The sequence below is a fragment of the Triturus cristatus genome, chromosome 2_2 (assembly GCF_964204655.1).
Source record: "Triturus cristatus chromosome 2_2, aTriCri1.1, whole genome shotgun sequence".
In the NCBI taxonomy this organism is placed as follows: Eukaryota; Metazoa; Chordata; class Amphibia; order Caudata; family Salamandridae; genus Triturus; species Triturus cristatus.
The window spans coordinates 867579883-867607268 of NC_140582.1; the positions used below are offsets into that span (position 1 = coordinate 867579883).

Sequence of the window (27386 nt, forward strand, 5' to 3'; positions counted from 1 at the left end):
AGGGGCCAGTGGAGTCACTCTTTCCAGTAGGCCAGTGGCCACCCTCGCACGCGCATGCGCATGCGCATCAGGGCGCAAGTATGGAGAATTGCAGCCCCCGTTATGGAGTTTACGGCTTAGTACGTAGGGGGTGGCCTGGGAGAAAGTATCGGTCCGCTAAGCTGTACCCCCTACGCAAGCTTACTCCGGTGGAGTAAAATTTTGTAGTTTACCGGGATCTGGGGCTGCCAGTCATTGACCTTGCTGTAGGCTCTAGAGGGGACATGCAGAAAGTAATGTACCTACATTTGTAGATTACGTTAGGAGTGGAATTTGTATTTAAGCATGTTAAGGTTAGACAAGTGACATGTATCTATCAATGTATCTGGACTTTCTGCATACAGTGTACATAATAAAAATGAATAATCAATGTTTTTAATATGTAATAAATACGGCTGGGGGGTCACTCCCCCTGATCCAACAACAGTGTGGTTTGAAATGCTTGCCCTGGGGGGGAGGGGGTACCCATACCTACAAGGGCGGATTTGGGGGTTTCTTCGTTAAAAGGTGTCTTAGGTAAGTACCAGGCCATATGGAAAAAACACACTCCAAGGCTACACGGCTGGTGCAGAGAGTTTCATTTGCATGGGACATAGCCCCATGCAAATGAGGGAATTCCTTTGCCTCTGTGCCCGCGCCTTATTATAGACGCGGGCACAGAGGCAAATAAGCTGTGAGGGCACCCCCTGATGGCAGCTCTCTAGAGGGGTAAAGCGGGTCCCATGGAACCCCTAGATATCCCCTTGCAGCAGTGGTGGCTCCTCTCGCTACCCCACTGTGCAAAAAGGAAAAGGGACATGACCTCATGCAAATGAGGGAATCCCTTTGCCTCTCTGTATTATAGAGGTGGGAGCAAAGGCAAAGAAGCTGTCAGGAGGTGCACTGACAGTGTGCCATCTAAAAGGTGGCGCACTGTCACTGCACCACCTGATGGCAGCCCTCTGGAGGGTGGGAAAGGGGGTCCTATGGACCCCCCAGACATCACCTTGCAGGTAGGTGCATTCACTTACTGCACCCTCCTGCAAAGGGATCTCTCCAGCCTGCACAGTGAAACATGGAGCAGCTGCTTCAAAGCTGCTCTGTTTTTCACTTGAGGCCTGGGGGTAGCACATTTAATCTAATAGGGTGCACTTTCTCTGTTTGCACCTGATGCACCTGTTTTAAGGTGTGCTGTGGTGCTAACAGGGAAAGTGCACCATATGAATAATAGGGCACCTGACGGGGCCATGAAATGTTCCTTGAACAGGTGTTGCTGTGATATTTCAAGGTGTGGGTCTAGCTGGTGCCTGAGAATCTACTTGTATTTGACATAGTGGAAACATGAAGTGAAGTATGATGTGATTCACATCTTGAAAAACTTTAACTGCCTATAATATTTACAACACGTTAGCCAATTTTTAAGGAAATTGTGCTGAAAAATCGACTGCTTTGCCCTCATTTGCTCAAAAATGTCTCCAGACGGGTGAGCTTCAACTGCATTTGGGAAGGGAAGGCTGCCTAGCACAATTTATATTATTTATTTTATTTGAAGAGTTTTATATAGTGCAACATGACCCTCACAGGTTTCAGAGCACTTTACAATTGTTAGAGAGAATATAGTTATGCAATGAAACATGTAGAAGAATTAGAATAACTAGAGCCTTGCAAGACACAGCTACACCCCAATAAGAGTATGGTGACCCTTCAGTGTTATGCCCGATAAACAAGACAAAACACTTCAGAATTATTAGAATATTTTTATTATTTAAAATGCAATGCTTGTCTCTGATTTTTTTCTAGAAGGTTTTTTTCACTTTCCTCACTAACTTGGATCTCAGGTATTTACTTTCACTCACCACTTTCCAAGTTCACCAGCCTCCACTGTTATGACCCATCAGAGCTGACATCTGACTAGTGTATGGTATTATTCATATCCATCAGCATAGAGGTCATTGCCAACATGAGGTGCCCTTGTATTCCAACATGTACAGCCAACTGTCAAGGCTAACTCCCACACATGGACTGAGAATTGGCCTTCTGCTGGTGTTTGCCCTTGCAGTTCATAAGACATTTCAGTATACTCTCTGTTGTGGACTGAATGATATTCCTATGTGAGTACATCTCTCTGCTGATTATAATGGTTACCATCCATTTATAAATTACAACTCCTCTATGACATCATCATTCACAACCCTGATATCCTTGCCTTCACCTATCATTTGATACAGCTATGTGGTAGTGAGGCATGCTAGTTTGGTTTATACTAATGGCATTGTCCATTAAAAGTGAGTAGAATGGAGTAAACACTGTGTATCTTTTGATGTGAGAATTAAGTAATAGCTGGGCAAATGCATTAGTGTTATCATACTGAGCACATATACCTCAACATTAACTTGTGCAGATCTCATGTTGATGGTTGGCGCTGACAGTAGCTGTAGTGCGAAGAGCATGTCCCACCAGAGCTTAGCGTTGGCGGTCATTCTGGGCAGCAGAGACTTGACATGAAAGGGTTCTTTTGCAGTTGCAAGGAGCCTAAACGTCAGGATTTCCCTTTTTCTTCTCCCGGGGGTTTAGACTGATGTCAAGGGTCCAGGACCTAGGGGGCACCATTTGGGGCTCAGGAACTCACTCCAGCAAAGGCATGCAAGGTTCAGGCAGGTCTAGTTGCATATCCAGGCAGTTCCAGTTGCAACAGGTCAGTTGGGCAGGTGCGGGGAGGCCTCTGGTGCCAACTGACTTTGGAGTCACTCAGGCTAGCCTGGGATGAAGGTAAGCAGGTCTGTCTTCCTTCACAGACTGCAAGGCAGTCCTTATCAGAAGGGCAATCCTTCTTATGTAATGTCTACAGGACCAAAAGTGTTCTGAAGAGAGGCTCTGGAGCCAGAGTCGGCTTTAGCATCAGTGGCGGCTGGTGTGACAATCTTTTTTCCTGCCCCCCACCATGACCTACTCCTCAGATTCCCTCACTACCAGTGCCTCTCATCTCTCCATAGTGCCTCTCTTGCATACATTTCATTTCTTTTTAAGCACTCTTAAAGCTGGCTTTACTAATCAACACACCTATCCACATAAAATACAGATCTGTTCTTTGCAGCAGACATATTAACCCTCTTTGTTACATTATGGCGAGTCAAAACTGCCACTAGACAAAACTCTGATCTCTCTCTCTCTATAGTAGGAACATTAATCACAAGAGTTATCTTGATATTTTTATTGCTGCCTGAAAGCTGAAGGTGCAAGGAATGCTGCAGCAGGTGCTTTTAAATCATACGTTATTGCTAGACACAGCGCCCCACTGAGGTTAGTGCCCCCCCAGGTCAGCACCCAGTGTGGCCACATCGGTTTCACATCCCTAAAGCTGGCCCTGTCTGGAGGTCCAGTATTTATACCTGGTACCAGCCTTTTTGCAGGGGTATTCCCTGACCTACCTCCACACCTGGTTCTGAATTTATTTTCCCTGTGCAGGCACCAGAGGGATTTCCTTTAAATTTAGCTTCCCCAGCTCCCGAGGCTTTTCTTGGGTTCCACAGCATGCGGAACTATTTTCACTGAAAATGAAAGTGAAGTGAGATGATCGGCTCATTTCACTTTCATTCCCTACATGCTCGCGGGCCTATCTAAGCCCCCCAAGCCCAGAGGCAGATGGGAGAAGTATCATTGGAAAGGATCCTTATTAAGTGGTCCCTGCTTGGGGATCACTGCAGGAGGGTGATCCCAAGTAGGGATCCACCCATTAGGCACTGTGGAAGGGGAGTGCCCCTTGGGCAAGGATTTTTGCTCTCCACCAATGTTTCTGTCAATATTCAATCTTTGTGCCCTCCCTGGGGGCAGATAGAGCAATAGCCCTCTATCTGTCCCTCTCCGGGGACAAATGCCAGGGACTCTTTTGTTATATAGTTCAGGGGTAAGGGCCCAGAATGGGCATGCAAATGCCTCCACCCCCAAGAAAAAGTGCCACAGTTGTTCTGCCCCCCGGAGGCAAATGGGGGCAAAAACCCCTGATCTGCCCCCGGGGGAAAGAAAGCCCACTATGTACCAGAGATTATTTATCATTTTCTATGAAGGGGCTGCCCAGAATGGGCATGGCAATGCCCTCACCCCCAAAAACAAGTAGCTTTAGTCTTTCTGCCCTCCCCGGGGCAATAGCTACTGATCTGCCCCCTCGGGCGAAGAAATTCCTATAGGCACCTGGTATTTTCTTTATTATGTCCGGGTGGGGCTGCCCAAAATGGGCCTGCCAATGCCCCCACCCCTCCCAAAAATTTGCCACAGTCTGTCTGCTCCCCGCAAAGCAGATGGGGTAAAAGCCATTGATCTGCCCCCCGAGGGGAGCAGAAAGTCCTCTAGGCACCAGTGATTATTTTTTTTTATATGTAAGTGTAAGGGCTGCCCAGAATGGGTATGCCAATGCCCCCACCCCTCAAAAAACTGCCAGTCTTTCTGTCCCCGGAAGGCAGATGCAGCATTAGCCCCTGATCTGCCCTCGAGGAGGGAGGGATAGAAAGCCCAGGGATTTTGTTTTTTTTATACATTGCGAAGGGGGCAGCCCAGAATGGGCATGCCAATGCCCTCAACCCCCAAACACAAATGGGACAGTCTTTCTGCACCCCGCTGGAGAGGTATATAGGGGTTATTACCTCCGATCAAAGACCACTAGACAATAGGGTTTCTTTTTTATAAAAGAGGTGTAGGGGCTGCCCACAATGGGCTTAGCCATTCCCCCACTTCAAATAAATTGGGACCACAGAATTCTGCCTCCCTTGGGTGGTAGGTGAGGTAATAGCTCAAGATCTGCCCCCACGGGGAACAGAATCCTACTAGGCACCAGGTACTATTTCTTTTCTTAGTGTATGGGTGGGGCTGCCCAGAATGGGCATGCTAATGCCTTCACCCCCCCCATAAAAATGGGGACAGTCTTTCTGCTCTCCCAGGGGCATATGGGAGCAATATCCCCCGATCTGCTGCCTGGGAGGGCATAAAGCCTACTAGGCTCCAGGGACCATTTTTGTTTCTTAGAGTAGGGCTGGCGGCTGCCCAGAATGGTGATCCCCATGCCCCTGCTCCCAAAAAAGGGCCACATTCACCTGCCCCCCTTGGGCGCATATCAGGGCAATAGCCTCCATCTGCCCCTCACAAGGGGGCAGAAAGCCCACTAGGCACTGACCTTTTTTTTGCAGTGTGCTTAGCTGTGCATTTTGGGCCCTAGTTCAGTCAGCATCCTAGGGAAACCAACCAAGCCAGTACATTTTTAAAACCTAGACACCCAAGGGAATCCAGTACGGGGTGACTTGTGTGGCTCTTACCAGGTTCTGTTACCCAGAATCCCTTGCAAACCTCAAATTTTGTCAAAACAAAACACATTAGGCTCACATTTCTTTGATGAAATGTTCTTGAATTTGCGGTGTGCCACAAACTTCCACCCACCCAGCATTCCCCCAAGTCTCCCAATAAAAATGGTACCTCACTTGAGTGAGTAGGCCTAGTGCCCGCAACAGGAAATGGGCCAAAACACAATGTGGACACATCACATTTTCCCACTGAAAACTGAGCCTTTTGTTTTGCAATGTGCCTAGCTAAAGATTTTGGACCGTAGCTCAGCCTGCATCTAGGGACACGTAGTAAACCTGTACATTTTTGCAAACTAGACACCCAGGGGAAGCCAGGATGAGGTGACTTGTGTAGCTCTCATCAGGATCTGTTACTCAGAATCCCTTGCAAACCTCAAACTTTGTAATAAGAAACACATTTTCCTCACATTTCTGTGATGCAAAGTTCTGGAGTCTGCAGGGAGCCACAAACTTCCACCCACCCAGCATTCCCACAGGTCTCCCGATAAAAATGGTACCACACTTGTGTGGTAAGGCCTAGTACCCACAGCAGGAAATGGCCCAAAACATACAGTGGAGAACATACAAGGGAAATTTATTAGGGAGGCCCTCGTCATTAGAAAAAGCTATGGGCATGATTGTTAGGGAAATGATGATCTAATCCCACTGTTGCACAGTGTTTGAACAAGGTCTACAATAAGAGCCATTCTATACAACCCTTTTAGGGTTGTATCTCACTATTATATTCCTGTGTACATGAATGGTTTGAATGCTGGGTTTAAATCTCTGGTACGAGTACCCTCATTGTCAGTAGATTTTACCAAAACCTTTTCAAGAAGATTGGAATTGATAGGAGATATTCAACAGTCTAAAGTTCCACAGTACAAAAAATGCATCTGTTCTGTATAAAGACCGAAGAAGCATAATTTTATTTTAGACATCCCATAGAGTTGTTTTAGCTGCCCTCATTAGAAAACAATATACAAAGACTGGGTGACATAGCGTACCCCTCAGGATTTCCTTTTCATGGCTTCCCTTGTTGAGGGTTTTGTCCCGCTGGTTCTGAGCTTAGTTTTTGGGGCAGCTGATTCTTAATTAATGTATTATGACTGGAGTTTTCTTTTTAATATTTGATACTGCCATTGGGATGCGCTGTATATCTATGAATTTTTATGTATTTAACACATCTTTGTACTGTGCACTTTTATGATTCGTCAAACTGAAATAAAGTTGACTGACTTCAAAATTATCGATCACAAAAAGACTTGGTTTTGCGAGGAAGTTACCTGCGTTTTTGGTCCCAGGCTCGGTGTGCATCTAGGTAAAGCTACCAAACCCAGACATTTCTGAAAACGTGACATTGAGGGAGTCAAGGGAAGTGTGAGTTGCATGGATCTCCCAATATTTTTCTATCCAGGATCTCCCTTGTTATATTATCCTCTAGAGCTCTGCATTGGTGGATTCCTAGACCCATGGAACTCATGTTCCTTTTGAACAGTGGGTTATAATATTTTTAACAACAAAGATTTACATCTAGGCTATATGTAGGCCCTAGCATGTAATTTTACAGTTGCTGAGGCTGCAGGAATGATCTATCTGACAAATGGTTAGCACTATGACTAAAGGCACTGTCGACACTCGTAGCAAATGTGCCTTTTTCTGGACCATATTTTTGCCAGTATTAGAACTCTGTGTTCTTTGGCATTGCTAATCAGTGTCACAGTACATGTGCTTTCAACCTAAAATTCATGTTACTCAAATTGGTTACACCCAATTGCACTATTTAACTGCCATGTATGGCCATTATATATGGTGTTGAACTATACCCATGGCGTTGAAGTTAAATTCCATATGTAGGCTGCATTATGAATCTACATCACACATCAATATTACAAAAATATATGACTGCCAGAAACACCACTGTGCTCTGGCTGGGATGCACTTTAAAGGCACTGCAGTGGCACATTGCCATGTAGGATAAGTCAATTTATATATTTTCACCCCACTGTCACCCCACTGAGACAGTCATACCCACTCATAGACCCACTCCAACACTCATGCATCGACTCACAGATGCACTCAGACACTCACACACCCACTCCCAGACCCACTTAGAGACTCACGCACACACTCATTGACCCATTCAGACACTCACAAACCCAGTCACAGACCACTCAGACACTCATGCACCCAGTCACAGACCTACTGAGAGACTCATGCACCCACTCATAGACCCACCCTGACACTCTTATACCGACTCCAGGACCCACTCAGGCACTCAGGCACAGACACACTGAGACACTCATGAAACCACTCACAGACCCAATCAGACACTCATACACCCACTCACAGAGCCACTCAGAGACTCACACACACACTCACTGACACACTGTAATACTCACACACCCACTCACAGACCTACTTAGAGACTCACACACACCCTCACTGACCCACTCAGACACCCACAAACTCAGTCACTGACCAACTCAGATACTCATGCACCTAGTCACAGACCTATGGAGAGACTCATGCACCCACTCACAGGACCACTCAGACACTCATGCATCCACTCCAGGACCCACTCAGTCACTGACACACTTAGACACTCATGAAACTACTCACAGACCCAATCAGACACTTTCACACCCACTCAGAGATTCACACACACACTCACTGACCAACTCAGACACTCACGCACCCACTCACTGACCCATTCAGAGACTTACACAGTCACTTATAGACCAACTAAGACACTCACACACCCACTCAGTGAGAGACTCATGCACCCACTTACTCCAAGACTTATGCATCCACTCACAGATCCAAACAGGCATACATGCACCCGTCACTCACCCAGTCATAGGCTCATCCATCCACACATGGACCCTCTCAGATAATTATTCACCCACTCACAGACCCACTGAGACATTCATGCACCCACTCACAGACCCCCTTAGATACTCACAGCTACTCACAGACCCATTCAGACACTCAGACACCTACTCAGAAAACCAGTCAGGGATTTGCAAAGATACTTACAGACCCACTTACATTCATGCACCCACTTACAGATTCACTCAGAAACATACACATCCACTGATATATCCATTCACTCAAACAGCATCTCATAGACCATCTCAGACACTCACATACCCAATCATAGACCAACTCAGACACTCACACACCCACTCATAGACCCACATAGACACTAACACACCCACTCAGACGCTTGCAAACCTACTCACGGCCCACTGCAAAGACTCATACATCAACTCACAGACTCAGTCACTTACATAGTGAATTTTGAATGTGCTAGTATCTAATGAATGTCTACTTGTGTTTTTCGTATTTACTACGTGTTCACAAATTTTGAAAAGAACTTAAAAAATAAATTTTCTAAAAATGAACAAGATTTTGAGAAATAGGTTGGCTCTGAGAAGAGCTTTGTGTTTATATTGTTTTTATGATTACTACACATAACACAGGATGCAGTGTTTGAGGTAGCTGAGAAACTTCCTATTGCCTTTGTCTGCGAAGTAAACTCCATCACTTCTATAGATTCCATCCATGTCAAAGTTCAAGATGTTGTTGTAGATAAAGTCCATGTTCTGCTGTCTGAGAAATGCAGAAACAGTTGTATTAAGACGTTTCATGGCTTTGTCTTTCTGTGGACAGAATTCACATGACCACTTCCATTTCTGCCTTTGGCATATGTTGGAGAACATCCAGGCAGTCTGAGGGAAAAGTGTCATTCATTGAGGAAAGGTATATTTCATTAGGATTTCCAGTAAGCAAGCCCCGGTCATTGCCACCAAAGTGCACAATCATGAGTTCAGGGGGTTGGCAATCTGTAATGCTTTCAACCAAAGGAAGCAATTGATGCTACTTTAACCCACTCTGGCCAATCCAAGTAATGTCCACATTTGGCAAACCCAGGTCCCTGCCAATGCCACTCTTTCTAGCATACTCTCTGGCCTAAAACACAAAGCTGTGACTCACAATCCACACTCTAACCATTTTGAAGGCAAGCAGCAATAGTACACAGGAGAAGGCTGGAGCAGAATGAGATAGCTTTGAAGAGGAAAGGCAGTTAAAATGGAGGACAGGAGTTGTTTAAACAATATGATAGATTTAATTGGATGCGTAAATAAACAGATACTTAAAATTAGGTAGTGAATTTTAATAAGAAGTACGTACATCTGTGATTGGCTGTGGTTAAAATAAAAAAAATATTGTGCTCTTGGATATGCTTGCAATTGGAAACAGTCAAGCAAACCGCTGCAGTTGAGTTGGAGAGTAATATGCAGTTTCTAAAATGTGTTGAGAACTTCTGACCTACTGGTTCTAGTGGGCTGCTATGGAAACTGCTAAGAGTGTGTTGGGGGAAGGGTACTAAACAGAGTCTAGTCTGTTTTCTAAAATTAGGGTTGTTTAGATTTATTCTTAAAGAATGAGGTTATGTTTTCTTAGTGGTGACTTTCTTATAAAATGTAGTGTAGTATTACAGTAATAAAACTACTAAGCTAAATATGTATTTAGACCCCTGTACTTATTTGCATATTCATTGTAAATTTATATGGGGGTAGCATCGATGGTCACGACAAAATCGCGAATATGCACAAATACCTTACCATATTGGGCTTCTTCACAGAATTGCAAGAAAGGTTTAACACACTAACCATTGAGAAGTGGAGTAACAAAAGTAAAATATGAAAATAATTTTTTGATTTGCTGCCTTCATCAGTATCAGAGAGCGCAAAGTTGAAAAGTTTGCCATCAATGGTTGATTTGTATGAGAGTTGTGTGCCATTCTTATGCTTAGTCTTCACATTTTCTGAGAGTTGAATCTATTTATTAAGGGGAAAAAAAATATTTGACCAACAAACTAAATTTTTAGGTATGTGAATTAGATTGAACTTTAAAAGAATGTGATTGAAAAGGTATATATATATGTATATGAGATAGATAAAAGTGAGTATGATATATACAAAAGTATTGAAACTATATGAAGGGATTGTGAGTGGTTGTGTGAGTGTTTTTGTATATTCATTACAGGGTGAAAAGCTCTTGTTCTGGGGGTGGGAGAATGTGACTGTGTGTCGGAGGTTGTGAATAGCTGTGTGATATGTTGCTTAACAATGTGCTGACTGGGTACTGTAGACTGTGTGTGTGTTGTTTTACTGAATGGTCTAATTGGTATAAAAAAACTGCTTGCTAAGCTTTAAAGGAATATTTATCTATCGACTAGCAGCCCTACAAAGTTTTACAGGTCCATACATGATGTGCTGCTATAGAACAAATTAAATAAAAAGAATATTTATAAAGCATGGCTAATACCGGGAGGTGTCTAGGCACTAGCTTCTGAGGTGCGATAGACTAAATGAGAGCCCCATGATAAGGTTACTGGTTTTACTACATATAAGTCATCCATAAGATAGGCTGTAGGTGGGTCATAGGGTAGGGTACTTGGCAGGTATGTACTAGATACCCTTAGATAGGGTGGTGGTAAATCATAGAGAGACTTGTATGTGCTTAGATGGTAAGACATGTCTTTTTAAGTCAAACTCGGTCACATGTGTACTTTGAGACCCTTAGGCATAGTTAAATATGCAGTGTTTCCCCCGTACTAAAAGTTATATTCATATGTGGAAAAGCAATGTTACTCGCCTAGCCTGAGAAAGAGAGACACAGAGGTATGTAGATTTCCAGTGACATGCCCATACAACACTGATGTATGCAGCAGTATCTACATATCACTCATCTCTACCTTAGGCTGTGGGTAGGGTACAGGGTAGAGTGCTTTGTGATTAAATGTTGTTTTAAGTTTCACAGAGTAATATATGTACTTGCAGACCTATATGCTCAGCTATTCATCCAGTCTCCCACCCATACTGCAACTCACATACCTATTCACAAAAGCATAGAGCCACTCACGCGCCCATTCAGATAGCAACAGGGGGACTTATACATTCACTCACACACCCACACAGCAGTTATGTATCCAGCAGTATCAGAAGCAGTTTCACGCACAGTTACATACCCACAGATTCACTAATTATGTTACTGAAGGAGCAAGTGATATACTGGCATACTCACTTCAACATCTGGTGGCACATCCATAGAGGGACTGATACACTCATTCAGATATGTAGTCAAGGAGTGAGAGACCTAGACACCCATCAAGACAAGTAGTCCTTTAAACATGGCTTGGGCCTACTACTGCAGAGCATGCGTGGGCAGTCACATACTCACTTACAGGCCCATATGCCCAGCTAAAATTACAGTGTCATACCTATACTGCAACTCACATACATATTTAGAAAAGCATAGAGGCACTCACCCACCCACCCAGTCAGAGACACTTACAGATTCAGTCACATCTCAATATAACACTTATCTATCCAGCAGTGAGAGAGCCAGTTACACACACAGTTAAAACCCCCAAAACTCAGTAATATAGCTACTATGTAATCCATACAGACAGGTACATACAGATATATAGACCCATAGAAATACTAAGACAGCTTGTCATATAACAACATATTCCTTTATACGTGCAGTGACACACCCAGAGAAGGACCAATATATTTATTTAGATATGTACGAAGTACTGGCACGGATAACATGTCCATTGCGAAAGCTCACAAAAGAATCCACGGATATTGCTGAAAAGAAGGAAAAGAACAAGAATGGTGTTAGGAAGGAAAAACTGGAGAATGAGGGAGATATTGTAAGTTTCCAGTTGTCAAACAATTCTGATGTCAACTGCTATGCAAATGTTGTTCTCGATGTACTGTTTCATTTACCACATCTTGTAAATGCAATTGAACAGAAACCACAGAATAGATTACATTCTGCACTAAGTTGTTTGCTGCAACATTTATGTAGCGATTGGATCGTAATACATTATGCTTCAGACATTTGAGACCTAGTAGATATATGTAGTGGATCCCTAGCATTTACTCTCGACACTCAACAAGATGCACAGGAATTTATAATAGTCATCCTTGGAGTTTTAGAAGAAGAAATAAGTATTGGTGACTTCTTTGGATTGAGCTACACATGGAACCATGACTGTGAAGATTGCTCTTTTACGTCTACCACTAAAATCCAATTCTGAGCGAATTCTGTACTTAACACTACTGGATTCCAAAACTGTGCCTTTTGACAGATTGATAAAAAATGCAAACCAAAATATGACCTGCCCAAATTGAAGAGCAGATGTTATGTCTACATTTCACATAGCAAAAAGTGGAAAATACCTTATATTGATGTTACAACGATACAGAGCAGGTGGATCTAAATTGGAAACCGAAGTTACAAATTTCAAAGCTGGACAAATAAACATTTCTGGGAACATTTATAATAATATAGCTATTATCTTTCACAAAGGAGTTATTATAACATGTGGACACTACATTGCCTATTTAAAGAGTGAAACTGGATGGCTGAAATACAATGGCAGCAGCCATATATATTCAAACTAAAAATGCCTTTCAAGTTACAAAATTATTACCTTTTGTTTCTTCAACCAGTTCTAAGGAGTATTTCTGGGGAAAAAGTAATGTATGGTGTTTCTTCTATGTGGATCATCAATGTTTTAGACATCATTCTGTCTATCTGGTGTGATGTCTTTGAAATGTTCTCCAAAATTCAAGATTCCTTTAATCTTCTAGAAAGGAGTTAATATAACATCTGGATACTATAGTTTCTAAAGAGTAAAACTGGATAGACACTATGTGAACACAGCAAACTTAAATCAAAACAAAAACTGCTTTTCAAACTACAAAATTGTCACCTTTTTTTCTTCAACCAAAGTTCTATGTACTATTTCTAGAAAAAGGTAATGTATGGGAATTTGTTCACGTGAATCATCAGCATTTTAGACTTCATTCAGCTTACCAGTCGTGATGTCGTCAAAAGGTCTCCAAAATACAATGCTCCTTCATCTGTATTAGTACTATTCTACCAGTTATCCTGCTAAGAACATTATTTTTAGGACACGTTTGTGTCAGTTAGTTTAGAAATTATAGGTAAAACAATTGATTAAGTGTTTGTAGTGAGTGCAATGCATAGTGACACTTATTTGTAGTGATATACTCTGCAGTTTTAGGGTTTATTTCTACAATCTATGAGATTTTCTTTCCTATTGCGCATTGATGAAGCTTTAAACACTACATCATTCATGGTATACAAATATAAAAGCTGAGAACTGAAAAAGGAAAATGAAATGTTTTACTACATTGTAATATACTGTTACAGCTTAAGTAATGTGCACTGTTTTGTTTCAGGAATTTTGTAAATGTAATATTAATTTATATTTATCTTCTTTTTCTATTTCAACAGTGTTTGGAGTTATATCTCTTCAGATGTGTCAATATACTTATAGTGCCACGTGAGTATTTGTTTGAGATAATCCTGGAGAGGATCTTCTTGCAGAAATAGTACTTGACATGCTTTGTTATTTTCTGTTCCCTAGAGGGGATGGTGAACAACTCCTATGCAATTTTTTGCCACTTTTCTTGGGATTGGTGTTGCAAAGAATTATGTTCAAAATGGTGTGGCAACTGATTCTCATTGACACCAGATGCCATTTGATTGGCAAATGATGGGAAAAGTGCCCACATTTAATATTGAAAAAGAAACGGCAGGTGCTGAATTGACAAGAGTTTTTTTTCTTTTTACAATCTTTATGAATATTTTTTACCCACTGTTTAAAGATAAAAGTGTATACAGTACATTCATTATGATGTACAAGTACAAAAGCTGAGAACAGTAAAAAAAAGGTAAAAGAACATGCTTTAGTATAATGAGAAATACTATTAGAACATAATGAATATGTTTTGCTTGGTTTATACTATGAACGTATGCACTGCAGAAACTAAAACAGATGAATGGTACCATCTATTGAAGTAAAGTAATTTACTAATTACTTCTTTCTTACTGCTTCTACAAATTAACAATAAAAAAGGTACACACCAAGGTAGAGTTTCATAGAGCCAGTGAGACATCCAGATACACACTGATAGAGGCACTCATACATCCAGTATTTTCGCACAACAAACTTCAAATGCTTGGCCACTGTTTATTTCTCCGCAGAGGAAATAGTAAAGAAATCCCAGGTGATGGATTACCACTTTACTGAGGGTTCCTCATTAAAATAATTGTCCTCTTCAGGCTGTGGCTCTTGCTGCTCACTTCCACCAGATCCCATTTTTTTAATATCAAAACAAAAAAACTCAATCTGCAATTCTAGTAATGAAAAATAGAAGAGATGCTTCCAATCTCTCCACTGGAACTATGAAAAAGAGAAAACTGAGTGGGGATTTCCTTTCTAGAATAATGAAAAGTGTGTTGTCCAATGACATTCCTTTATTCCATACTCATTTGATATTTGCGAATGCCGATGTATTTGTGAACACCAACATATTAGAGATTACGGGAAATAGAATAAAACAGTGTTCAGCCATAAAATTACTTAGGAGAATCTTAGGAAACTACCAATCACAAACATTAATTACAATATGTGTACATTTGTTTTTTAGACTTTCAAAAAATCACACCGATTTCACGAAAATCCACTGTAGCGAATTATACAAATCATAACTTTTCATAATTAATTTACAAATATAAAAAAAAATCCCCCAAAAAGGAAAAGTCTTCGGGCACATCTCTTCTTAATGCTGAAGAAAATGATGCTGCATTCTTGATGCCCAAGAAAATCAGGACGTCTCAACCAAACAAACAGCACTTGCTTCATATAGTTAAGAGGATAACCTTTGTGTGGTGGAGATGTATCTCTTTGCAGTCTTGTTGTCTTCTCTAAAGAAGGATTCATGTTATCACAGATTTCTGGATGAAGACGCATGAGAAATAATCACATTGCCAAAATGCACACAAGGTCACTGGAGACAATTCCTTATCGTCCATTATGCAGATGTAGTGTAGGCTATACAGTACATATTTACCCAATGAGGTAGCACTTACTAATTAACCAGAAGAAAGCACTCCAGTTGTATAGACATTTTGTGCAAAGCTGTAGATAAAATGGCTGGTGAGGTTCCCTTCTGGTGCAGTCACTCAGACAGCTACTGATACACCCATATGGATACTCAGACACCCACTCACACACCAATTCTGTAACTCTCACATCTACTCACATACCCAAACATTCGCTCACTCACCAACTGAAACTGTCACTCACACACCCAAAAAACCTCTCACACCCGCTCACCGACCTATACAGCCACTCATGTACCCACTCTCAAAGGTTACAGGTTAGAGTTTAGGAAATAAAAATGTAAAAACATTAGAAATTCAGTAAAAAACCCTAAAGTTGAAAGGTCCATTTTAGTTAGGAAATAGCATTTAAAAAACTAGAAATTTACTGAAAAACCCAAGTTTATTAGGAGGTTACAGTTAGGAAGTACAGCTTTTAAAAAACCTTAAAAATTAATTGAAAATAATGAAGGTTACAAGTAGATTATACTTTGGAAATAGAATTTTTTTTAAACGTAGAAATTCTCTGAAAAAACCAAAGGTTACAGCGATGTTATAGTTACGCTCAGATTTCACTTGTGCAATACCAGTAAAATTCAACAGTTATAGTGACCTGAGCTAACGATAACTTATGCCCCTGCAATGCACTGCTAATTACCACACATATTACAACACTCATGACATGGTCAATGGCATCACCGATGACATCGCTGATGTCGGTTAAGGATTTTGTTCCATTCTTACTTTGACACATACTTTTGTTTCAGGTTGTACTTGTGAATTCTGACGTCCTTGGTTTTACGGGTCAACATTAGATGGGGGAACAACCTTTACAACGCAACTTTTACAACGCACTACCATTACAACGCATTTTTTACAACGCATAATCCATTACAACGCATGACATTACAACGCATGACACTACAACGCATTTTTAAAAACTACCTTTACAACGCATTCCATTACAACGCATACTACCATTACAACGCATACCATTACAACGCATAATATTACACTATACTATCCAACACTTACCCTACTGATGCACCCCCTGGAGTTAGAATAGTAATTTTTACCCCTACACTATCCAACACTTACCCTACTGTTGCACCCCCTGGAGTTAGAATAGTAATTTTTACCCCTACACTATCCAACACTTACCCTACTGTTGCACCCCCTGGAGTTAGAATAGTAATTTTTACCCCTACACTATCCAACACTTACCCTACTGTTGCACCCCCTGGAGTTAGAATAGTAATTTTTACCCCTACACTATCCAACACTTACCCTACTGTTGCACCCCCTGGAGTTAGAATAGTAATTTTTACCCCTACACTATCCAACACTTACCCTACTGTTGCACCCCCTGGAGTTAGAATAGTAATTTTTACCCCTACACTATCCAACACTTACCCTACTGTTGCACCCCCTGGAGTTAGAATAGTAATTTTTACCCCTACACTATCCAACACTTACCCTACTGTTGCACCCCCTGGAGTTAGAATAGTAATTTTTACCCCTACACTATCCAACACTTACCCTACTGATGCACCCCCTGGAGTTAGAATAGTAATTTTTACCCCTATACTATCCAACACTTACCCTACTGTTGCACCCCCTGGAGTTAGAATAGTAATTTTTACCCCTATACTATCCAACACTTACCCTACTGTTGCACCCCCTGGAGTTAGAATAGTAATTTTTACCCCTATACTATCCAACACTTACCCTACTGATGCACCCCCTGGAGTTAGAATAGTAATTTTTACCCCTATACTATCCAACACTTACCCTACTGATGCACCCCCTGGAGTTAGAATAGTAATTTTTACCCCTATACTATCCAACACTTACCCTACTGATGCACCCCCTGGAGTTAGAATAGTAATTTTTACCCCTACACTATCCAACACTTACCCTACTGTTGCACCCCCTGGAGTTAGAATAGTAATTTGTACCCCTACACTATCCAACACTTACCCTACTGTTGCACCCCCTGGAGTTAGAATAGTAATTTGTACCCCTACACTATCCAACACTTACCCTACTGTTGCACCCCCTGGAGTTAGAATAGTAATTTTTACCCCTATACTATCTAATACTTACCTTAAATGTAATTTAATATTATGCGTTGTAATGGTATGCGTTGTAAAGGTAGTATGCGTTGTAATGGTAATGCGTTGTAAAGGTATTTTTTAAAAATGCGTTGTAGTGTCCTGCGTTGTAATGTCATGCGTTGTAATGGATTATGCGTTGTAAAAAATGCGTTGTAAGTGCATGCGTTGTAAAAGTGTGCGTTGTAACGTCATACATCCCATTAGATGTACAGCACAGTGTTTTACTTTGGGGTGAGTCTTGGACCCTTGATACTGCATTTCAACTGGTCTGACTTGGAGGCACTGTTGGTTTGGGATTATGTTGGAGAACATGTTTTCATCAGCTCCGATCATTTTAATTACTTCTTTTATATTAGGCACGCGAAAATATCCAATGGGGTGTCCACCGAATATACTCTGGTTCATGTCAATCCTTTTGACTTGTATTAAAGTATTGTTTTGCCTTGTTTTATTATATTAGCAATGATCTACATATTACATCATGTTGGTAAACTTTTACCACACACTTATTTCTTGGGTTTTAGCACCAACATTGAACTGGTGCTGCATTTAAAACATCTACATGTTAACATAGTTTGTATCTCTTTTTAATAGAAAGTATTTTTCCATTCCACTTTTCTTTATCAAGAGGATTGTCTATTGACCAAATCATTTCCCATAACAAATTTGGACCGTTTCTAGGTAGGTTTTTTCACGTGCACAATAATTGTTGGTGTTTCTAAATCAACTCACTGTATGGGTGTTGGTGTGATTATATGTTACAAATTAAGCTTTGGGTTAGGGAGGGTGCACTTCTATTGTCTTTCTGGTGCTATTACTTTGGTTTTATTTTTCTTGCTTGGCTCTTTTCTCTTTTTCTTTTTTCTATTTTGACAAATAAGTCAAATGAGTGAAAGACATGAAGTTTTACTCTAGCTGACTTCTGTTTTTAGATCTGTGGTTCTAATACAGTGTTAATAAAAATGACTGTATTATTTTAATGTGAAGAGTTTATTTCTGAGGTTCTTATTTAGAGAAATATTTTTAACTTTGTTAACATCATTGAGACATTTATTAACATCTTAATTGTATTAATTGTTGTATTATTAATTACCCAAATGGACTCTATTGATTGGTTGAATGTCTGTTTTTCCAGCCTTGAAAAAGTCTTAGTACCTACATGTACAGACGAAACTCGTGTTCACTGCTTTGTTCACTGGGATTCAATTTTGAAAAGTAAATTAATAAAGGATACGCTTCCTACGATAAGAATCGTGTGGATGGCCTTTCGTGTTCTGTATATAACGGTTATGACAAAAATTGCAGAACTATATGGACTGATTAACTTGTATTGATTGATAGGCTTTATTTCGATACATAAAAATATCTTTAAAGCAGTTCAACAGTTAAGGAAAACAGCAAATGAAACACTTTCCCAGAAAAAGAAAATAAGAACAATAACATAATAAATACAATTAATAGAGTTAAAATCAGGATTAAATTGATAGGGAACCCTTTTTGCACGAATCAACCAGGTCCACTTTAAGAATTTAGACACACCACAAACCACCAAAGTGGATGTGTCAGACAATAAAATGCGTAGGGCCACAGTGTGATAGCGAGTTCCCAACTGTCTACAAAGTGGTGTGAGCCAGCGCCTCCTGGGAGAGCAATAGCAGGGCATTCAAAAAGGATATGTGCCACCGTCTCGACCCGCGTGGAACAGAGGGCACAGAAGGGGGAGGGCTGGGGGGACAATTTCCACCGGGATATCAGGTCACCTATAGGTAAAATCCCTACTCTAAATTTAAAATATAAAGCCCTATCAAAAGGAATGGAAATCATGTCGAGATAGGGTTCGTAAGCTACCACGTCTTTAATCCTCAAAAAGGCTACAGTTGACTTACATAGGCTTGGATCGACAGTGAGTTTAGACGAAACCCAATCCCAATACAATTTCTTTAAAGTGGCTTTAGGAGGGGCAGATCGAGTAACCCAAGCTTCACCTAAGCCCAGCTCCCCCAAAAGATGTTTAACGTCCCTCAACCATTTAATCCTATACCAGCCCCCCATTGACATCACCTCGGACAGTTCCTCCGCATAGGAGGCTAATTCGGGGACACTCCACAAGCAGGCCCACAGGAGCAGGGGACGAAGTCGAGCTTGGTCCGCAATTGATCTGCAGCCTAGATCCAGCAAAACTGGAACTGTGGGTGTGCTCAAAGGGAGAGCCATCAGATCTTTCAAAAATTTGCTCTCCGATTTTGCAAGTACATCAAGATTGCCTGTACCCCACAACTCCGCCCCATACAAGGCAGCACTAACCCCTCTAGCTTTATAAATCTCCACAACTGGGGCAATAAATTGTTTTGTGGAAGAATGATGTTCCCTAAGCAAAACACCACCCACCCTTTTGTGGTTAAGGAGTATCTTGTGGATGTGCGGAGTCCAACTCATAGAGTCGCTAAGGCGAATTCCCAGGTAGTCAAACTCTGATACCCTCTCCAGGTGAGCAGAGTTCAAGACCGGGAGGCACCCCAGTTTCCCAGGAGGATTCATGATCAAATATTTGGTCTTGTCAACATTGATCACCAATCCCCTAAGGGAACAAAACTCCTGGAAGCGGTTAAGAAGTTTTTGGAGGCCCTGGGGGGGTCTTTGCAATAAGGAGGGTATCATCTACAAAGAGCAGTGTGGGGATCCGAGTGCCCGCCAGGGAGGGTGCATCAGCAGGTTCTTGTAGCAGATACTCAACCACACCATTCACATAGAGAGAGAATAGGGTGGGAGCTAACACACATCCCTGGCGGACGCCCCTACTCACTGGAATTCTGTCAGTTTTCTCCCCATTCTTACCCCACCGCACCTGCGCATAATTGCCTGAATGTAGTTTTGTCAGGAGTGATAGGATATAAGAAGGCACCCCCAGACCCTGCAAGACCCTCCACAGTTCCTCCCTAGGTACCAGGTCAAAGGCAGTCTTGAGGTCGATAAAGGCCAGATAAAGACTGCCTTTGCCCAGCACCACCACCTTCCAATGCAGGAGCGCCAGTCTGAAGACTTGCTCAATGGTCCCGGTTCCAGAGCGAAAACCAGCCTGGAAATCTGACAGAATCTTATTATCATCCACCCATTGGAGGATCCTCCCCAGAATCACCTTCCCTGCCACCTTTTGGGATGAATCAATAAGGCTTATGGGCCTATAGTTAGCGGGGTTGTCCCGACATCCCTTCTTGAATATCGGGACAACCTCCGCCCCTTTCCAGGATTCAGGTACAGATGCTCCCCCCCATAATAGCATTCAGTAGAGTGGAAACCAACTTCCCCCATTGCTTGGGATTGGCACGTAACAAGTCACCGGGTATCCCGTCAGGCCCGGCAGCTTTTAGGGGGACCAAGGACTTGATTACGAGCTCCACTTCTCTGTCAGTAAAGGGATCAGCCTCAGTGTCCACTGCCTCGACCACCAGAGCAAAGGAGTCATTAAGGACCCCCTCGGCAGGGGTATAAAGGGACAAGAAGTGGCTAAACCAATTCTGAGCTGGAATATTACATGTCAGCAATGTGCCAACAGGCCTATCCCTGGATCTTACCAGACTCCAAAATCCCCTAGCATTCCTGTCCAAGCTTGCAGCCAAGAGGTCCGCCCAGAACTTCTCCTCCCCCTCTCTTTTTGCTACCTTTAAAGTCTGGGAGTAATCTTTCCTTGCGAGCCTAATTGCAACCTGGGATTTAGATTTAACAGCCCCTACCAGCGCTTTTTTCTTGACTCTGCATTTTTTTGTAAACCAACCCTGCGTTTTGGGCAGCAACTTCCTGTTGTTAGCACGAGGAGCCATGCTAGGAAGAATAAATAGGTTGCTCAACGCCCTAGTTAAGTCGCAGAAGGTCAGCGTGATCTCCTCAGGCGGTCGGGTCAGCGACTCCAATTTGCACTGTGCTGCAGCCAGGAATGCCCCTATATCTGCCACTTTCTCTTCGGACATGATAAGCTTAGCCCACTTCAGCCGTCTACCACAATTGGATGGAAAAACTTCGTGGGGGTTTGGAGCTATATAAGATGATAATCCCCCCTTATCAGTTAACCACTGGGGAAAGAGGGCGAGTGAGAGGAGATTATGATCACTCTCAGTAGTCGGTATGATCTCCATATCCTTCAGGATGCTCCATAGACTTACGTCGAGAAGAATATAATCTATTCTAGACGTATGATTTGGCCTATTATAAGTATGAGCACCCACTAGGTCAGACTTGGACCTCCCGTTAACAGCCCTAAGATCAAATTCCATGTTGAGGGAATTAATCTGTACCGCCACTTGGGTCCACCTCTTGATGGGAGGCAACGCTAGGGCAGGAATCCCCCTCCTGGAGTCCTCCTCACCACTTCCCAATGTATCGTCCAGGCCCAAAGGCTCGAACGTACAATTCAGGTCTCCTGCCACCAAGATGCGAGATTTATTGGGGCGCTGCCTGAGCAGACCTTCTAATAGGGATATTGTCGCTGATAGTATACCACCCTTCGTGCCTCTGGCGTAGATGTTGAAGATGTCCAGGAGGAGGCCGCCCCGTGCACCCTTTATAGTAATATTGAGGAGAACGGGAGAGTTGGTGGGGTGCTGGACCAGCTGACAATCGAGAGCGACATCAACCCATATGAGGAGACCGCCCAAAAGGCGTCCCTTCCCTGAAACAGGGGGGACAGCGGGAACAAAATAAGTCGAATATCCTACCTTGTGGCAGGGCTCCCTGCACCATGTTTCTTGAAAAATGCAAATGGAGTAGCCCTCCACAAGCGCATTCCAGTCTGGTTGTCCCAGCTTCCTTGAGATACCCGCGAAGTTCCAGCTAATAATCTTAAAGTCTGGATCCGCCACAACCGACTCCCTGCGGGGCTCGGTGTTTAGTGCCCCCTCCGTCAGATCTATAAGACTTGATCTACTGCCCCCACTTAGTCTTCCTGTGAGCGAATTAATGTCCTGTGGTAGGTTAGTGCCTTCATTTAACTGAGAGGGAAGAAAGGCATTGCTTTCACCCGACTCATTTGGCACAGGAGCATCACCTGGGCTGTGGTCCCTGCAGGCCACCCTATGGCAAGTGTCGGTTCAATATCCCGACGGCCCCCCATAAGACCCGGGCCAGACTTCCGGTTGAAATAGATGAGAGATGACAGGGTTATTGCTCCACCCCCCGCCAGAGTGTAAACCATTATAATTTGCTGCAGTCCTAGGGTAAAAATAGGTTAAATCTACTACACCAATGCTTGCCCCCCCAATTGCATACTCTTGATTGCAAATAGTTTGAGCAACCCTATTGTCTTTGAAGTTTACCACCACACAATCTCCTTCTAGGTGCTTACGACCATATCCTACCCACCCTACCCTTCTCACTCCTAGGATCAACCCATCTAGACCCCTAGGAAGAGGTCTATTGATCTTTAACCAGTGCATGGTTTTATTTTTTAAGGCTTGGTGGGATTCATAATGATCATCCTTCAAAGTGGGTACGTTGGTAAGTATGGCGACATACGGGTGGCACTCGGGGGGCAAATTCACTGGTGGAAATATTGGAGCCGCTTTAGGGGAAGTTTCTTCTGGCTGGGTTTCTCTGGGGAGGTTAGTACACATTCTGGTCGAGTGGGCTTGATCGGGACCATTGCCTTTGGCAATCCCATTCGAGGTTCCCTTATATTTAGGAGGTCCCTTCCTTCCCGGCAGCTCAGCCCGGATAGGCTTCTTTACCGAGACTTTAAGAGGCTTAGGTACACTCGGTTGTGCTAGGCCTAATTGACTAGTACTACCTGAGGTTTCCGCAACCTGTGCAGCAGGTGCGTTAGCCACAGCCAACATGTTTACAGTGTTTACTGTATTAGAGGCGGTAGGTGTGTCCTGTGTGGGTGCAGGGAACATCCGGGTGCCACTATCCCCTCCCTGTCCATCCTCCCTGATTTTGGAGTGCAGTTTGATAAGGGTTTTCAGAGAGAAGAAATTATCCAAGGTTGCCTGTTCAAATCTATCTAACCTCTCTCCCAACCCTTTTACTCTCTCCACAATCGGGGACAATAATGTTATCATCAGATCTTCAAATTGAGTCATTGGGTGGAGCTAAATGACAGTCTGATGTTGGATCTGCACATGCTTCCTCAATCATATGACCTGAATGATCTCCCCCTTTTTCATCTCGGAATTTTTCGTGCCCAACCCCTCTCCCACTTTAGTTCCTATTCCCCTTGCACCATACTTCCTTGGTCTCTTATAAAGTTTTGGGAAGCTGCCTTTACGTGGGCTAGCAATCCTTTTCCTTTTAGTATAAGTTACATTCTTGGATACCGTTAGTGGTAAGACAGGTGGCTGAGGGATATTAACTTGGGTAGTAGGAATGATAGGGCGAGTTGTTAGGACAGGGAATTCACTGGAGCATGGGTCAGAACTACTGCTATCGGCGGGAGGGGGAATAGATATGGCTGCCAAGCTCTCCAACCTATCTATACTGGCCCTCAGAAATGCAACCCGTAAAAGCTCCAGTGGAGGGGAAGTAATTGAGAGGGGATCTGAACTCCATACAGGCGAGGTAACAAGCGCCAGGGAACCCAGTGAGGACCGTTTCGACAGAGGTAGTTCTTGGCAGAGACGCCGCTCTGTCATTACAATCTCCTTCTCTATGACAGCAGCTACCCGTGTGATAAACTGATCCATAGTGCTTATATTACAGCTGGCTCCACCCTCACCTCCTCTCCTGAGGCTCTTCCCTGAGCGGGTGGACATTAACACAGGCTATGGTGGTAACCAGATATTAATAATAATAGTAAAACCCCTATGCGTCTAAAGATACCAGTGATGTTGTCAGGGGAGTGGCCCGCCTGGCCCTGGACAGCCCCGGACTGCCACAGACTGCCCGCCCTTTGCCCGGGCGCAACCCGCGTTCGTGGACCTGAGCGTGATTAAGTACGTATACGCTGGGGGCGTGGCTTGCAGGGAGAGCGGGCCAGGTGTCAGCTATTGGCCAAGCAGGGACTCCTGGGAGATGGAGTCCCTGCAATAACGCTTGCAGCCCTGCTGTACTGCCACAAACCTCCCCAGCTGCCGTACGAGCTACAGATTACTCCGCTGATTTGTCCCGTGAAGCGGGACCCGAGAAGCGGGTCCGGCGAACAGTGAAGGCAGATACAACAGTTAGGTCCAGGCACAAGATTCCTTGGGATGAGGGTCCACTTGCCCAGGGTCCGAGTAAGAGCACACAGAGTCCCTGTAACAAAGATCTACTTATATGATCTATTTGAACACACGCATTGGTGTGCTGTATTGGCTTTCTTGTTTTGCTATGTTAGAAATAGTATGACTAATTACTAGTACACAAAGAATAGTAATTTAACTTATGCTGTACTTTAGTATATATCTCTAAGTCTCATAAAACACACTCACTGGATGATGTCATCAGTGGTGTCATCAGTGATGTCATTTGAGATGTCATCAGTAATGTCACTAACCATGTCATAACCATGTCATGAGTGATGTAATATGTGAGGTTATAAGCAATGCAATGCAGGAGCGTAAGTTTTAGTTAGGCCAAGTAACTAAAACTGCTGAATTTCACTGGTATTGTGAAAGTGAAACCTGAGCCTAACTATAATGTCTCTGTAGTCTTTGGTTTTTCAGTGAATTTCTTTTTGTTCAAATATCTTTTATTTTCATATAAAAATATAAAGTAAGTAACAATGGTATACCATACACTTATGTTACAATACATCCGGGAGGTGAAAGAGCATTGATTAGCAGTCTTAAGCAAGTATGGTGGGAGAACTAATGAGATACATCAAGAACTGAAATCAGAGTGCAGTAAAAGGTGCTGAAATTATGTTCGATGAAGCCTGGTACAACAGGAGTGTAACATGGTAAATTGAGTGACTCATGGGAGAAGAGAGATAGGACAATAGGGAAAGCTAGATTGAAGTGGAAGTAAGAGAGGCAGGTGAGGGGAGGATGGAGGGAACTTGACTATACTGGGTTGACTTCATACTTAACATTAGGGATAATATCATTCAAATGTATACACCCAGCTAGAAGGGAAAGGGGCCTTTATTAATCCTAAGAGTATAGTTAGAGCATGGGGAAAATTCAGGGTGGTTTGTTTTCTTATAGGTATTTGTCTATGGCATCCCACAGTTACCTGGGTCCAGCGGGTGTGTATTTTGGATTTTAGTATATTGTCTGTCCCCAGGTCGAGCATAGGAGGTTCCAACATTTATCAAAGGAGCTTGGTGATGTCGTTTTCCAGTCTATGAGTATAGTCTCAGTCCCCAATGAGATGAGAAGATCCACTATTTGTGCAGTATTTCCAGTGATTTCAGAGGAAATGGGATTAGCATGGATGCCCAGTGCTGTTGTTAAGAAGTCAATTTCTATTGTTGACCCTGAGATTTTCCGTATCGGTGACTTTATTCTTGACCATAGTGGTTAGGACATTTTACTTGTAAGAAACATGTGCTGTAGGTCACCTGTGCCTTCCTCGCATCTTCAGAAACAGTCTGAATCTATAATCCCCAGTTTATGCAATCTGTAAGTATTGTGAATTGACCAGAGCCTTGGCTGTGCAAGAGTTGGTGTGATTCTCCTGGAAAAGGGGGACTGCCAGATATGATCCCACTTTTTGTTGTGAAATCAACTTGCCATGATGATTGTATGTGTGGTCCCCATTTACAGGTAAAGAGTTGCAGTGTAGAGGTGTTGAGTGTGTCCAGGAGTTTTTATACACGTTAAGCGGTGTGACCCTCTTTTCTAAGGTTTCTCAGTATTCCTGGAAGTTCCGGTGGTTTAGAAGCTTTAACCTGCTCAATGCATCTTTAAATCTCAGGAATCTACAGAAGTCTAAGTTTGGGAGATCGAAACTCTGCTGCAAAGATAAGAATGTAATGAGGAATGCACGTGAGCCCAGGACATTTATCAAGTTATTACCTTTCTTAGCCCATTGGTGGAAGACCGCGTGGAGGGGACCCTAGATCTTGTGGTTAAAGGCATAATCAAATTGTGCTGTTTAGCCGTCTGGGTCTGGGGCTTTCCCGGTTCTTAAGAGTCTGCATTGCAGCTCTGATTACATCTTCAGAGATAGGTTTCTTAATGGTGAGGGAGTCATGCTGTGCAAGCTTAGGGAGGTGGCAGGACTCCAGATAATCATTAATTGTTGAGGAAGTAGTGGGGTATTAGAGTTGTAGAGGTTGGCATAAAATGATTTGAAGGTGTCAAGAATACCTTGGGTTGATGACGTGATCACACCATTGGTGTTTTTTATTGCTGCTATGATGTTTTTGTTTTTAGTATACTTTAGATAATTGGCCAAGTTTTGCCTTGCTCTGTTGTTATTGCAGAGTTTCCCTGCATTTACTACATCGATCCATGTACGTGCTCTCTGACTAAGGATTTAGTTGTATTCATATTGTACAGATGAGAGTTTCTTTAGAGTCACTTGCCCTTTGGAGTGCCTAAGTTGTGAGTTAAGTAAGTGAATTTCGATCTCCAGCATCTTGAATTGGTTGGATATTTCTCTGTTTTTGGCAGACTGGATCATTGCACCTCTCAGGGTGGGTTTCAGGGTATCCCATGTTTTAGTGGGGGATGTGTCACTGGGGAGGTTTCTTTGAGGAAGTTTTAAATGGCTTTTGTAATTTCAGATCTGCTGTTGGGATCGTCTAATAATTCATCATTTAAGAGCTGTTGTCTCGGTGGGGGGTCAGATAATTGAGGGAGAGTTGCAGTTACACATTCATGGTCAGAGACCACTATCAGTTTGATTTTTGGAGTGTGCACAAGTCGAATTTGGATTTGCTCACTAGAATATGGCCTATCCTCTAAAAAGAGTTGTGTGGTGCTGAAAAGAAGGTATGGTGGATTTTTATAGTCGCCATATGTCTACTAGATTATTGTTGTTGTAGCAAAGGTTCATCAGTTTGTGAAAA

General features: G+C 42.8%; 1 long non-coding RNA gene across 1 annotated transcript in view; it reads left to right on the forward strand.

Annotated features, from left to right (window-relative positions):
- LOC146862907 (uncharacterized) overlaps nucleotides 1-27386 on the forward strand; it is a 542829-nt gene that overhangs the window by 176774 nt on the left and 338669 nt on the right. The window contains exon 3 of the long non-coding RNA XR_014978196.1: nucleotides 13692-13740. This is a non-coding gene — a long non-coding RNA (uncharacterized LOC146862907). The remainder of the gene's footprint in view (nucleotides 1-13691; nucleotides 13741-27386) is intronic.